The following is a 15,272-nucleotide window of genomic DNA, read 5'->3' on the forward strand; positions in this document are numbered from 1 at the left end:
TATTGGCAGATCATACCCACTCAAAATCCTGTGCTCTGTGACACCTAGAGAGGTGGGATGGGGTAGGAGGTGGGAGGGAGATTAAAAAAGGAAGGGACATTTGTATACCTACTGGTGATTCATGTTGATGTATGGCAGAAAGCAGAACAATATTGTAAAACAATTATCCTCCAATCAGAAATAAATAATTTTTAAAAAATACTGTATGATTCACTGTTGATGTTATGCATTCTATGAATTATAACAAATATATCAGGACATGTATTATGTGGTTTTTTAAAATAATCTTTTAACTGTTTTAAATAATTCATGGTGCTTACAAGTCTCGGAAAGAGGTCATATCTCTCTTTCTACTGTTGTAAAATTACTTAAACATAAAGTTATCCTAGAAGGCATTGCAGTTTGTGTCTTCATGTAATTCCTCATTTTGGAAACCACTTGATTGCCTTTGTACCCATTGGCTGAATTTAACTAATATATTTCTTCAAGTTTCTGATTTCCTCTTAATAAATACACTTAGGTTTGTGTATTTGTTCTTTTAACTTCATTGTTGTGCTTCACCATGGCAACAGTACTTCAAGAAGGTTTATCCAACATTCTTATGTAATTCATTTATTTACTGTGTTTCTAAGGTTTAGTTGATTTTTATTTCATTGTCTAAACATTTCAGTCTGGTGCTGCTTGCACAAGATTAACTTTCTTTTGAATTTTCTAGGTATCTTTATCATTTTAATTAAGGCTTTATAATATTTTCTTTGTATTTTTTGGTACAGCAGATGCTGATATTTTCAGAGGAAAGTGGAATACCATGTTGACATATACATTATATTTTATTAATATATGCAATATGTTCACTAACCAAAATGATCTCATCAATATATTCACTGGTAGTCCGAAGTAATTGTTGACATTTTTGATTTCTACTAAAGCTTATCACCAAAAGGATGGAAATATTCTTTCACAGCATTTTCAGTTGGGGTTAAAAATGAAATGTCTAGAACCATGCAGAAAAAAAAAACAACAAAACCCAATGGTCGTGTCTATTTCTAGTGGTATTTTCTAGCAAGTTGGGAAAGTACGCAAAATAAACTTCAACTTTGAACCTTGTGAATTCCATATGAATGCCAGTAAAGTCTGAGACTGACAAGACTTTTTGTTATTTTTTCCAAAATAGCTAGTAGAAAATCCAAATTTTAACTATATGCAGAGTGTCTGTTTATGTAAAACTACACATCTCTTTAATATGGTCACTATCCTAATGACAATATATGCTAGACCATTTATAATATATTATAAATTATTAAAGTATGTGAGGGTATAAAAATTTACAAACTAATGCAAATTTTTTTTATTTATATAAAAGATTTTATTACAGAGATTGCTTTTAACATAAGCTTCTTATGCTTTTGGGTTTTCATGCAAGGATCCCTAGTGACTTCATGAAAATCCTTTACAATAATTCAGAAATTATTGTTGGAAGTAGCAGCAAATTGATGATTCATAAGAACAAGTTTATTTAAAAAAAAACCCCTCTCAATATAAATTAATGGAGATAAAAATTTGCAAATGCAAATTTGACATCTTAAAGTACTATAAGTTCAAACAAGTAAGTAAGTAAGTAAGTAAGTGTTAGTTGCCCAGTCATGCCTGACTCTGCAACCCCATGGACTGCAGCCCACCAGGCTCTTCTGTCCATGAGATTTTCCAGGCAAGGATACTGCAGTGGGTTGCCATTTCCTTCTCCAGGGGATCTTCCCGACCCAGGGATCAAACCTGGGTCTCCTGCACTGCAGGCAGATTCTTTACTGACTGAACTACAAGGGGAGCCCAAATAGTACTTTAAAGTATTTAAAGAAGTTCAAATAGTACTGTGTAAATGCAAATCAAGGTATATCTTGCCTTAAACATTATTTTGAGTCTGAAAAGAGACATGTAAACTACATTTATATATGTTAACTCTTAGTTTGGCAGTGGATGAGTCTCACTTGTTAGTAATACCCTATATTTAAGGAGTTCTAAATCTCATTACTGACATGGTCTAGTCTCTAGCTTCCTTTGACAAGATCTGTGTCACTCTTTCCCCCTGATTCATTTCAGTTTGATCATGTTGGCTTTTTTTATATGCTTGAACTAGTCATGTCATTCCATTTTCAGAATCATTGACCAAGCTACCCTTTCCTCCAGGAACAACTTTTCTCCTGAACATCTGAGGACATCCACTTCTTCCTAGTGCTAAGATCTTGAACAACAGGCACCATCCTCCATGTGCCTGTGCCTTAAAATCCTCATTCTTAACAAATGAGGTTCAAGAACAAAGTTCTTGATTACTTTCAGGTTAAAATGGTGGCAACCTAAATTACCTGAAACAGTACCTTCCAGCTTCCCATTAAAATAGATGTTTGTGATTTTCAGAAAGCACACTAGTATATAACTTTAAGTTATGTAAAATCCCACTATCCACTTATATTATCACCAAATTCACAAGAATGTTCTCTTGTCATCTAGGGTCCTACGATGATACACCAACCACTTGTGCTACCACCAGTCAAAACTATGGATGGCCCCACCTTCAGGTACTGCATATGAATATATTACAAAAGGACACTCACGCCTTAATGAAACTAACATGTTAGATTTACAGTGATATTGAGGACAATATGAATATGTTAACAATCATAAGAAAGATTTCACAGAATGATACATAATATAACTCCAAATAACTTCTGAATAAAGGAAAACTTTGAAAGGCAATCTAACAAACTACTAATAAAGATGGATTTATGGGCATCTGTCAAACTTACAGTCATTTCCTTGGGACCTTTGGGTATGAACTTATCCCACATGTTTTTGTTCCCTTGGCCAGAGGACTAGGAATGTTAAATTAATACAAATGGCTCTTATAAGATTTATTAATATCCTTAATTTGGTAGTATTAGCCACAAACATCACACAAAAACACAAACACACACAAATATATAACGTCTATGGTTACTCTTGTTTTAACTATAAATAAATAAATAAATATATATATATATATATATATATATATATAAAACAGGAGAAGGCAATGGCACCCCACTCCAGTACTCTTGCCTGGAAAATCCCATGGATGGAGGAGCCTGGTGGGCTGCAGTCCATGGGGTCGCTAGGAGTCAGAGAGGACTGAACAATTTCACTTTCACTTTTCATGCATTGGAGAAGGAAATGGCAACCCACTCCCGTGTTCTTGTCTGGAGAACGCCAGGGATGGGGACGCCTGGTGGGCTGCCGTCTCTGGGGTCACACAGAGTCGGACACGACTGAAGCAACTTAGCATCAGCAGCAGCATATATATATATAACAAATTATGTTTCATGTATAAAGTAATAGGGCTAGGTTGCTCTTTTGAACTAAATTCCTTTCCTCTGTAAAGTTCTTTGTTTTCTGATTCACATAATCACTGTTATATTCTTACAAATGGCTATAAACCTTTCCCATAATTGGAATGTAAAAGGATATCATTTATAAATAAGGGAACAGGAAAATGGTGGTTAGCTGAATTAAAGATTTAAGTTGCCTGAGCTACTATTTTTAGAACTCCCGGGCAAAGCAGTTTCAACTTCAATCATGGGCATTAATTTCAAGTTTCAGGGCACTGTTGCTTCCAAAAAGATTACTGTTGAGACAGATATCACTTCTTACTTTATATTTAGCACTGTAGTTCCATACCAGATAAAATATTAATTATGTGATTATTATTATACCTCACATCCTCCTTCCTGACAAAATTAAAGTAGCTTTCCTGTCCTCACTTATTTTTAGACTGCGAAGTATTTAACAATTCAGTAATGCATCATCTCAATAAACTATAATAGCATTAATGAAAAATAAAGGCTAGTGGATTATTTTATCTTAAATTCAAAGCTGAGTGAATTAATTCCTTACTCTAACTTTAAATTCCCAAGTCATTCTGTTGGACCAAAAATAGCCCCTCTATAATTATTCTTTGTCCTACAGCGTGTCTTTGGGAACTCATCATTGTTGTTCTATCCTTTTATGTGTCAGCTTCCTTTGCACATTGAATCTCATATGACTCACTGTTCCTTAGAGCATGGTGTGAATGCTTGAAATGCCTACTTATAACTGACAGTTGACTTTTTTCTTCCTGAACTTTTTTATGTGAAGTGGTGCCAGATCAATTTTTTAAAGCCCCAATTTTGCTTATTGAAGACATGTAAGAAAGAGCATAAAATGAAAGAAGATTCACTTACTGGGCAAAAACTGACTTTAACTTCCACTATCTGTGAGTACCAGTCATCCTCATATGGAAGTTAAGAGGATTACCCATTCTTTTCTGTCTTTCCAACTTATAAATTCTAACATATATTGGCTAGTTTGAAGGAGATAATTTGGAAATGACTTGAAAATGGAAGATCTGAATTTAAACTGCATTCTCTTCATTAAATTGATCTCTGACTTGCAGTGTATTGGTGAGTTTTTTTGTGAGACACAAATAGCCCTGATAGTAATTTTTAAACTTTTATTTCTAGCATGGAGAGTTTAAGGTGAATATGTATTTAAATTCTAGCAAGAAAGAGTTTGAAAAAATGATCTCTGGAAAGATTAAAAAATATAACTGAGAATCAGTTTGCTATCATATTAGTTTGACTCACATGCAGTTTAACTTTAGCCTAATATAAGAAGCCCAGAAATGAGACTTAAGATAAAAAACTCCTAGTCTTAGCTCATCTGTCTCTGCTATGGGATATGAGGCAAATCACCAAACATTCCTGAACTCCCAACTTCTAAATCTATAATATGAACAGGTTATACTGTGAGACATCCAGGTCCATTTCAGCTCTGAAATTCTGGGTCCTCTAACTGTAATCACTCGGAATTACAGACAAGAGCTGGAAATAAAATATCATTTGAAATTCTTTGTAATAAATAATGTGATTTGTAATAGCTCAATTCTTCTAACTCCAAATATTGTTTCATTTCTTTATTTACATAATCATTCAGTAGACTCTGAAACTTGACAAATAGGTAAAAGGTAAGAAAGAGGAAAAAAAACAAGAATGTCTCTGTCCAGGCTGAATTTTGGCAACAGAAGGATCCATTTCTATTAATCACTAAAATTGTATATTCTTACTGAAAGTTCTCTTTGACTGCATGGTAGTAAAAATATTAACTTTTAAATTTATAATAATTTAATAGATTCATTTTCATATTTAAATCTTAAACCAATTGAAACTGAATCTCACATACAAATTTTTTCCCAAAACTGATGGACAGTTGTAGCAATGCTTTTTATCAAATAATGCATCCATTCTATTACTGATTTAAAACATAATTAAATTGTTCTATTTGATAAGTGATATTAACAAACTGGTTTGGATTCTAGGGTCTATTTGTCTTATCATTGCTGTTTAACTGACCTTTAAAATTATTCATTACAGTGATTGCATTACATTTATACATCATTTGGGGGAAAATTAAGCATCTCTATACATTTTAGTTTTATATACATTAATAAAAATGTCTCTTTAATAGAAATAATTTTATGTCCATGAAATAATTATACACCTTCTTCAATGGCTCTTCAGGCAGGAGTAATGCCTGGTTCTTAACGATCAGAGTGTACTTTTACACAGAACAATGTGAAAGTTTTCTTAGCAAATATTATGAATACGTCAGAGAATCAAGAGAGAGTCAGGTTGATTAGAACAGTGAGAACCAAATTAAGGTAAATTTACAAAAAAAAAAAAAAGTATTGATATTCCACTAAACTAATGAAACAAATTATAGGACTTTAACTCAAATAAGACACTTTCAGGACCCTGGATTTAATTTTGTACTTATGATCTGGTGGTTTTTTAAAGAGCAAATTTATAAGCACATTGATTTTCTCTAATCCAAGACCATAGCGTATAAGTCCCCAGATTGTCAGTGATTTGGTTACTACATCTTACACAAGGAGCAAAGGAGACACTGGTGTGTAATTCGAGAGGCTGGCCACTGAGGGCTGGTCCATTGTGGAGCATATCTCTCCTAGCTAAGCTTTTGACTTTGCATTTCACATAAATATATTGGAGTTTGGTCTCCCTATCTGTAAAAATAGGAGATTAAATCTGAGAAGAAAAAAAAAAGAGAGAGAAAGTTGCTCAAATAAAAATAAACTCTAAGATTCTCCTTAATTCTAACTCTTCTTGGTCACTTTGGCTCTTGGCTTAATCATCATCTCCAAAGGGTACATTTTACATTCTACTTTTGTCCTTTAATTTGTTATGTCTGTCTTTCTTGTCCCTGAGCTACATTAAATGAGCATTTGTAAAGAGCTATTTTAAACCTCTGTGTATTACACCTTATAGTGCCTGTAAACTCAGCTAAGTGTATTACAAATTGTATTAGGATGTTCCCCCCAAATTATATATTTAGTGATTAAATTATTCATGTAGATCAACTTCATGTATAATTGTCTTACCATTCCTTGAAAAATGAACAGCACACTGTCTTATTGCTCAGAGTTAAAAACAGGTAAACTAGGGGACATCATTGTTCTAGAAGATGTAATTGATGACCTCTTACAAAGAGTAGGTATAAAAATATATAGCATATATTTTAAGTGTAATTTTTTAAAGAGTTAAAAGATGCAATTTTTTAATAGTTGGAATATCCAAAAAAATACCAGTTCTTATCTTTCTGTATAATTAACTGTGTTTCCAATAAAAATCGTTCAAATAAAAATTATGGATTCAACAAAATGAGTTTAGCACAACTGACAAGGAACATTTGCTATATATACTTGTCATTTATGTTAGCTTACATATCTCACATGCAAAATAAAGCATGAACCTAAGTATAATACACCTCTTCAATAATTCAGTATTGTTCTTGATCCAGTGATTTGGGGGTCTCATTTTCAGTGCCAAAAAATCTACAAATATTCTAAGCTGTAAGAGATTTCCATATTATAATGCGTCCTAGAAATGGTGGTATTCTTTGAAAATACACTTCTCTGAAATCTCCTTGTTAGCTTACTTTTAATCATACTCTATTTTAGTGCATAAAGCTGTTCTCTTTTGTATTGATCCCCGAAGTAGTTCTTTTTTTGACCTCTATAAAAAATTCCAGACATAGAAATTGTTTTGCATGTAGTAGACTGCATTGAATATTTTCATACGAAATATTCAGGAGAGATCCACATATTAGCAATGTAAACAATTTAAGATCAAGTGGTAGACATCGTCATTTATAAAGATCACTTGGTTTTTCCAATATCTTATCTATTTCCAGCCTCTCCATCTTTCTGGATCCTCTCTCTTCCTCTTTATCACTCATTTCCCTGCTTCCTTTATAGGAGTGAAAATAATACACTTTCTAACATTGATTCATGGAGAAGAGATTTTTCTTTTTATATTTAAGCAAATGCAAATGTTTGTTTTTATGTATCTGCTCTATCATATGTTATTTTTGATGTATTTTACATACAAAAAATAGTTCCTTCAGTAAGAGAAATTCTGGTATCAATGTTAATGGTAATTATGTAATGAATTATGATAACAATCTATTTATAATGACAATTATTTAACATTTAATAGGTAAAAGTAAGTTTTCATTGAAGTTTAGTGGGAACCAAATTATATGCAGACTTACCCGATGGCTCAGTGGACAAAGAATCCACCTGCAATGCGGGAGACACAGGAGAAGAAGCAAGTTCCATCCTTGGATCAGGAATATCCCCTGGAGGAGGGCATGTCAACCGAAAGAGTCACAGAGTCTGAAACCACTGAGCGACTAAGCACAGCACAGTACTTGTTATTTGTAGTGTGGATGCATGCTTCATTGCTTCAATCGTGTTTGACACTTTATGACCCCGTGGACTGTAGCCCACCAGGCTCCTCTGTCCATGGGATTCTCCAGGCAAGAATAATGGAGTGGGTTGCCATGTCCTCCTCCAGGGAAATTTCCTGACCCAAGAATTGAACCCACATCTCTGAAGTCTCCTGAATTGGCAGGTGGGTTCTTTACCACTGGTGCCAGCTGGGAAGCCCTTTATGTAGTGTAGATACTATAAGCTTTCATACATTTACCTGTTTATTCCTGTTCACATTTGCTTTACATTAAATTATAATTTGTTTTATTCATTTTTCTGACTACAGTGCTCAGCCTAATAGTTTTCAAATGCAATGCATTTTTATTTTTGGTAAGATTGCATTTTTTTGTTTCATATGTCTTATACTTTAGATCAATGATCTACAAACTGGCTTATGAATATACCTAAGGAGTAGGCAGAAATTTTGGATTTCCAGATCCAAAATTCCTAAGGTCTAAGTTGCCAGCCAGTCACCCTTTCCACTTTTTCTTTCATAGTTTTCCTTTTACTTCTTTACACACACATATTATTTCACCCTTCTGAGTCTCACTATTAATATTATACAAAGTATTTCTGCAGGACATAACAATCTCCCAGGCCATAAAAATGAGTACAGAAACAACGGATACACTGATGTTTGCCAAACCTTTTTCGAAAGTACACATGGCCTCTCTACTTTCTTCATCTCATCTGATATATTTCTAACAAAATGTTACTTTGTGTTTAAAATTATGTATCAAATTTTGTAATGAATTTATTATGTTCTGATCTAGAGTATAAAGTCTAGAGGCAAACTCTTTGGTTCAAACCCTGAATCAAATAGTTTTTTTAATCACTTGGTTAAGTTAATAAATCTACTTGTGCTTCAGTTTCCACATAGGTAAACCTGGGATAAACAGTACCTATTATATATATATTTTTTAATAATGTGATCATAAAGATTGAAAAGGTAAATATTACATTTTTATGTATTATAAATTGGTCATCATCTATTATGTATCATTGATGTTTCCAGACTTGGTGGTCACTGTCTATAAGAACTGATAGAAGTTTCTGCAAACGTGAAAGTCTTAGTCACTCAGACATGTCTGACTCTGCAACCCCGTGGACTGTAGCCTTCCTGGCTCCTCTGTCTATGGAACTCTCCAGGCAAGAATACTGGAGTGAATGGCCATTCCCTTCTCCAGGGGATCTTCCTGACCCAGGGATTGAAATCACATCTCTTGCACTGCAGGCGGAATCTTTACCATTGGAGCCACCAGGAAAGCACGATAGAAGTAGAGGTGGAAATATTTAGTACTTAGATCATGGCTTGGAATTGAGTAAGTCTTGTGTGAGCTACTATCATCATCATCACCATCATTATTATTATTCTAATAAAATTGTAATGGTCAAGCAATTGAGGAAGATTTTGAAATTTCAACCTAGGTATATGTTTTGTTGCATAAAATAGTTTGGTCAGGGAAGACTTCATTGAAAATTTTCCTAGGAAAAGATTAGGAGAAGTTTGCATAGTAGCCATGAGAATGCTTCACAGGAAAAGGAAGATGCTGCGAGATGATAGCATTTAAGTCTCACTTGCTCACTCAATGACCTGCTTCTTCCTCCCTCCATCTTCCTTGCTCCACTCCGTCTTTACACGTACTGTTTCTCTCATGACTTTTCCTGGTTCTCCTGTAGTCACTTAAAAGAATTGGAAAACTAAAAAAATATATGTCAATAGAATAAAATTCTGTAAGCAAAAGGTGGATAGTGGAGTGGAATATGATGTCAAGGAGATTAAGAAATTTCCAGCTGTCAAGAGAACACTCATTTATCTACAAGTGATTGTGTAGGTATTAAATTGTTCTTGCATTTATATTTCATTGAAAATAATATAGCAGTTATAGTTTAAAATATCAACATTTAAAATGTGCCAAATATTACACTTTGCAAATGATCTAGTAACTTAAATGGATGAAGTTTTAAAATTACTTTAGAAATAGCATCAACAGAAAAGTTAGAAGAACACTTGCACTAGATTGACATGTTTAGTTCATCTTTGCATTCCCTTTTCCATGAAAGGTACACTTAAAATAAGTTTACTAATAAATATGCATATAACATTTTACTATGAAAATATGATGAATTATAATATCGTACCTTTCATTGTAGCATGGAGTTGTAACCAAAACAACTAACCTCATGTTCTTAACTTGACATAATTACAGGAGGATGTGTTGGATCTGGGATAAGGTGATGAGATATTACATGTATCACATAGAAATGAGCTCTTGATGCTATTAGTAAGAAAATAAATATAAGGCTTTGCAAATAGTGGGTTAGAACATACCATAGGGTTTCTCTTTTGTCATTAAGGATAATAAATTATAAGGAGATTAAGAAAGATCCTTTGCAACTGGAGCTTTTACTTCTACATATAATAATTTATATTTGTAGTTTAGGATAAATAGCTTACATATATTTATTGACAATGAAGAATATTATGCATTTCCAAAAACGAAAGAGTTTGTTATTAGATGTGGAAAAACCCTAGTCTTTTTCCAAGATGCAATAATCCATAAAAAAAGCAATCAGTTGAACAAAGAGTACCTATCTTGAAAGAGGTTTTTATCATATCAAAAAAGCTCATTTAGTGGGATAGATCTATACTTACAATTAAGAATCAAACCCCTCCACCAAATCTCAGCAGAGTTCATTAGACTCCAGATTAATTCTAATAGTCATTAGGGTGTGGATTTCCCCTCTGTAGGAAAACCCCGAATTAAAAAAAAAAAAAAGCACCCTTCTCCCCTAATAGAAAGCCCTGTTTATTTTCTTTAGATACTTTATTATTGTTTCATTTTGTCTTCTAGCCTATCTCCCAAGTCCTCCTTAATCTTCTTTTCAAAACAAGTTAATCTTTTTATGGAATAGATCAGTTTTGATAAAATTTTCCCTCTTTCCAAATTATGCAGACCCAAGCATGAACACATCAAAGTGAAATTTCCAATCAGCCTATGCCACAGTTCATTTATACCTGTCAGGATTATAATTTTGCTAGTTTTTAACTTCAAGCCAGTTTTTCCTAAATTGCCCATTTTTATAACTTTCCCAGATTATCTAATTTTCTGTCTATATTAACCCATCAGTCACAATATACTTAAAATGTTCAGATGTGCAAGTCTTGGGTTTCCCTGGTGGTTCAGCAGTAACGAATCCACCTATAATGCAGGAGACCTGGGTTCAATCCCTGGATCAGGAAGGTCCGTTGGAGGAGGGCATGGTACAACCCACTCTTGTACTCTTGCCTAGAAAATTCCATGGACAGAGGAGCCTGACAAGGCGGCAGATCATAGGGTTGCAAAGAGTCAGAGATGATTGAAATGACTCAGCAGCGGCAACAGGACAAGCCTTTCCACTGTGTGGCGTGTTTGCTTAATGTAAAGTCTTGCTAATATATTTAATGTTATATTATTTATATGTCTACTAGTTATTGAAAATAAATGAAAACACATTTACATTTATTGACTTCTATTTAAGTGACCTAAAGTAATGGAGAAATGCCCAGTAACAGAGAAATGCCCAGCACCTAGAAAGAATAAAGGGTGTGGCATACGAGGAAAACACAGTCATTTACTGTATTTTACAGGAAGTTCCTGCTGTGACTAAAAGTTCTTTGCTCTCTCGGAGACTAGATATAAGACAAAGGGAAATGCAACACAGATAACTGGTAGCTTTTAATCTGTTGAATCTAAATATGTCTACCAGTGAGAAACAGATCCTGGATTTAAAGAAAATCGGTGCTATGATTCAATGAGTCTGGGAAGTAGACCTGGCAACAATAACTCAAGAAAGCCTTTAGATGTACTTTTACTGTTTTAGGCTTAAGTTTTAGAGAAACCAAACCCTCCAGGTCAAAGTTGAACACTTCAAATGTTTTTCTGTGTGATACCAAATATCACCTGAGGTAAGAGAAATTCCAGTAAACAGTAATCATCAACTGCCAAAGGTAAAAATGACCTCACTGGGCATATCCAGAGCTTTTAAATCAAATTTGGCTACACTTTTAATTAGACTTTAAGCAAGAGACCTGCCTATCTATAAGTACAAATCATGGCCATGCTGAATTTATTATTCTTTATTATCTCACATATAAATTTGTTTTTCACATTTACTGCTATATAATTAGTAACAAATTAAATTTAAATCATTTGGGATTCCATTTTATACAGTGTGCCTATCTTAGTTAAATATTTCTGGAAAAGTTATTATTCCCTATTTTCTATCAATTTTTTTCCAAAGCCTTTGGACGTTAAATAAAGGATCCTGTGACACAAAGACTGCCATATCACTAGAAACACTAATGCATGCATACACATAAAACCACAAAATACTTTAGAATGTAGTTTACTGTCAAAAGAGCAAGTTTTCTGAACCATAGCAGATCTTAGAATTTATCTTTCAGCGAAATCATGAATATATTCCTCAACATATCCTATTAAAATAGTTTCTGTGTTTCCTTTACTGGGGGAAAATGACACTGTATGCTTTTATAAGTTCTCATATTCTACCTGATATTTCCTAGAATATTTGGTGGAATTGTATGTGAATATACACAAACATATATACATACATACATGTAGCTTGAAACACAATAGCTGAAATTCAAATATATTCTGAGGGAAAAAACATGCAATGAACATAAAGACAAACAAGTGTGTTTGTTTATAAAGACATATTAAATTAAAAAGAATAAGACTAAATTTTTGGTTCAAATTTTCTAGTGCCTAGTTTGAAAAGGTATATACTTGTAGCCAGAACAACTCTCTAACACTCTATTATTAATTCTATCATTCTCTATTACTGTTTTGAAGGTTAACTGCATCTTCAAAAATTTTCAATAGTGAACAGGGAAGAGTTATTTTTTTCTCTTACAAGTCCCAACTAAATATAATATAAATTGTAATTTTTATTCTCTCTGTTACAGATCTGATGCTTGAAAATCTTGTGGGCCATTTCTGAGTACAGAGCTTTAAGCAGTCCTATATTCAGTTTTCTAATAATTTATAGCTTTGTAGGACTCCAGTTTAATTCATTTGCTCAGTTGTGTCCGACTCTTTGTGACCCCACTGACGGCAGCATGCCAGGCCTCCATGTCAGTCACCAACTCCCAGAGCTTTCTCAAACTCATGTCCATCAGGTCGGTGATGCCATCCAACCATCTCATCCAATATCATCCCTTTCTCCTCCTACCTTCAATCTTTCCCAGCTTCAGAGTCTTTTCTAATGAGTCAGTTCTTCACATCAGATGGCCAAAGTTTTGAAGTTTCAGCTTCAACATCAGTCCTTTCAATGAATACTTAGAACTGATCTCCTTTAGGATGGACTGGTTAGATCACTTTGCAGTCCAAGGGACTCTCAAGAGTCTTCTCCAACATCACAGTTCAAAAACATCAATTCTTCGGCAATCAGCTTTATTTATAGTCCAACTCTCACATCCATACATGACCACTGGAAAAACCATAGCCTTGATTAGATGGAACTTTGTTGATAAGTTCAACTTTGTTGAACTAATGTGTCTGCTTTTTAACATGCTGTCTAGGTTAGTCATAACTTTCCTTCCAAGGAGTAAGCATCTTTTAATTTCATGGCTGCAATTACCATCAGCAGTGATTTTGGAGCCCAGAAAAATAAAGTCAGCCACTGTTTCCACTGTTTCCCCATCTATTTGCCATGAAGTTATGGGACCAGTTGCCATGATCTTAGTTTTCTGAATGTTGAGTTTTAAACCAACATTTTTCACTCTCCTCTTTCACTTTCCTCAAGAGGCCCTTCACTTTCTGCCATAAGGGTAGTGTCATCTGCATATCTGAGGTTATTGATATTTCTCTTGGCAATCTTGATTCCAGCTTGTGCTTCCTCCAGCCCAGCATTTCTCATGATCTACTCTGCATATAAGTTAAATAAGCAGGGTGATGATATATAGCCTTGACATACTTCTTTTCCTATTTGGAATCAGTCTGAGGTTATTGATATTTCTCCCAGCAATCTTGATTCCAGCTTGTGCTTCATCCAGCGCGGCATTTCCAAGATGTACTCTGTATAAAAGTTAAATAAGCAGGGTGACAATATAAAGCCTTGAAATACTCCTTTCCTGATTTGGAACCAGTCTGTTGTTCCATGTCCAGTTCTAACTGTTGCTTCCTGACCTGCATACAGGTTTCTCAAGAGGCAAGTCAGGTGGTCTAGTATTCCCATCTCTTTCAGAATTTTCCACAGTTTGTTGTGATCTACACAGTTGAAGACTTTGGAGTAACTAATAAAGCAGAAGTAGATGGTTTTCTAAAATTCTCTTGCTTTGTCTATGATCCAACGGATGTTGGCAATTTGATCTCTGGTTTCCTCTGCCTTTTCTAAATCTAGCTTGAACATCTGGAAATTCACGGTTCACGTATCGTTGAAGCCTGGCTTGGAGAATTTTGAGCATTACTTTGCTTGCCTGTGAGATGAGTGCAATTTTGCAGTAGTTTGAGCATTCTTTGGCATTGCCCTTCTTTGGGATTGGAATGAAAACTAACCTTTTCCAGTCCTGTGGCCACTGCTGAGTTTTCCAAATTTGCTGGCATATTGAGTGCAGCATTTTCACAGCATCGTCTTTTAGGATTAAAATAGCTTAACTGGGATTCCATCACCTTCACTAGTTTGTTCTTAGTGATGCTTCCTAAGGCCCATTTGACTTTTCATTCCAGGATGTCTGACTCTAGGTGAGTGATAACACCATCATGATTGTCTGGGTCATGAAGATCTTTTTTGTACAGTTCTTCTGTGTATTCTTGCCACCTCTTAATATCTTCTGCTTCTGTTAGGTCCATACCATTTCTGTCCTTTATTGAGCCAATCTTTGCATGAAATAGTCCCTTAGTATCTCTAATTTTCTTGAAGAGATCTCTAGTCTTTCCTATTCTATTGCTTTCCTCTATTTTTTTGCATTGATCACTGAGGAAGGCTTTCTTATCTCACCTTGCTATTCTTTGTAGGACTAGATGGATCCTTATAGTTTTTTGATACAACTGATTATTTTTAAATGAAACACTGAGAAGCAGGCAAATAAAAAAGCTGATTAAAAGAAAAAAAATAGTAATCTGTTGTCACAGAGTTAGTATGCATTTTTCTTTAAAACATTTGTGCTGACTATTCTATGAAATGCCCTCAAACTACCTATGCCCATGTCCCTTTTATCTATAAGCAACACTTAATTCTTGGTATAAATTTAATTTTTCCTCATATTCTTCTGGACAACTTCTTTTATGTTGAACTTGGAAATTAACAAAGCATTTTTTTTGCTGTTTACTCCAAGATTATTGCTATTGTTCACAGGTTTGAAAAATCTTCTTTCATGATGCCCTAAAACATGTTGTCACATACTATTAAGTCC

At 34.2% G+C, this 15,272-nt stretch overlaps 1 protein-coding gene across 2 annotated transcripts in view; it reads left to right on the forward strand.

The window, feature by feature from the left end:
- Positions 1 to 15,272, forward strand: part of CALCRL (calcitonin receptor like receptor) — a 129,460-nt gene that overhangs the window by 21,668 nt on the left and 92,520 nt on the right. Inside the window, exon 2 of one of the 2 annotated variants that reach the window (XM_019969624.2) lies at positions 2,506 to 2,573. The exons of the other annotated variant lie outside the window; for it this stretch is intronic. The gene's annotated coding sequence lies outside the window, so the exon portion shown is untranslated. The remainder of the gene's footprint in view (positions 1 to 2,505; positions 2,574 to 15,272) is intronic. 2 annotated transcript variants of the gene reach the window in all.

This window comes from Bos indicus, chromosome 2 (assembly GCF_029378745.1).
Source record: "Bos indicus isolate NIAB-ARS_2022 breed Sahiwal x Tharparkar chromosome 2, NIAB-ARS_B.indTharparkar_mat_pri_1.0, whole genome shotgun sequence".
In the NCBI taxonomy this organism is placed as follows: domain Eukaryota; kingdom Metazoa; phylum Chordata; class Mammalia; order Artiodactyla; family Bovidae; genus Bos; species Bos indicus.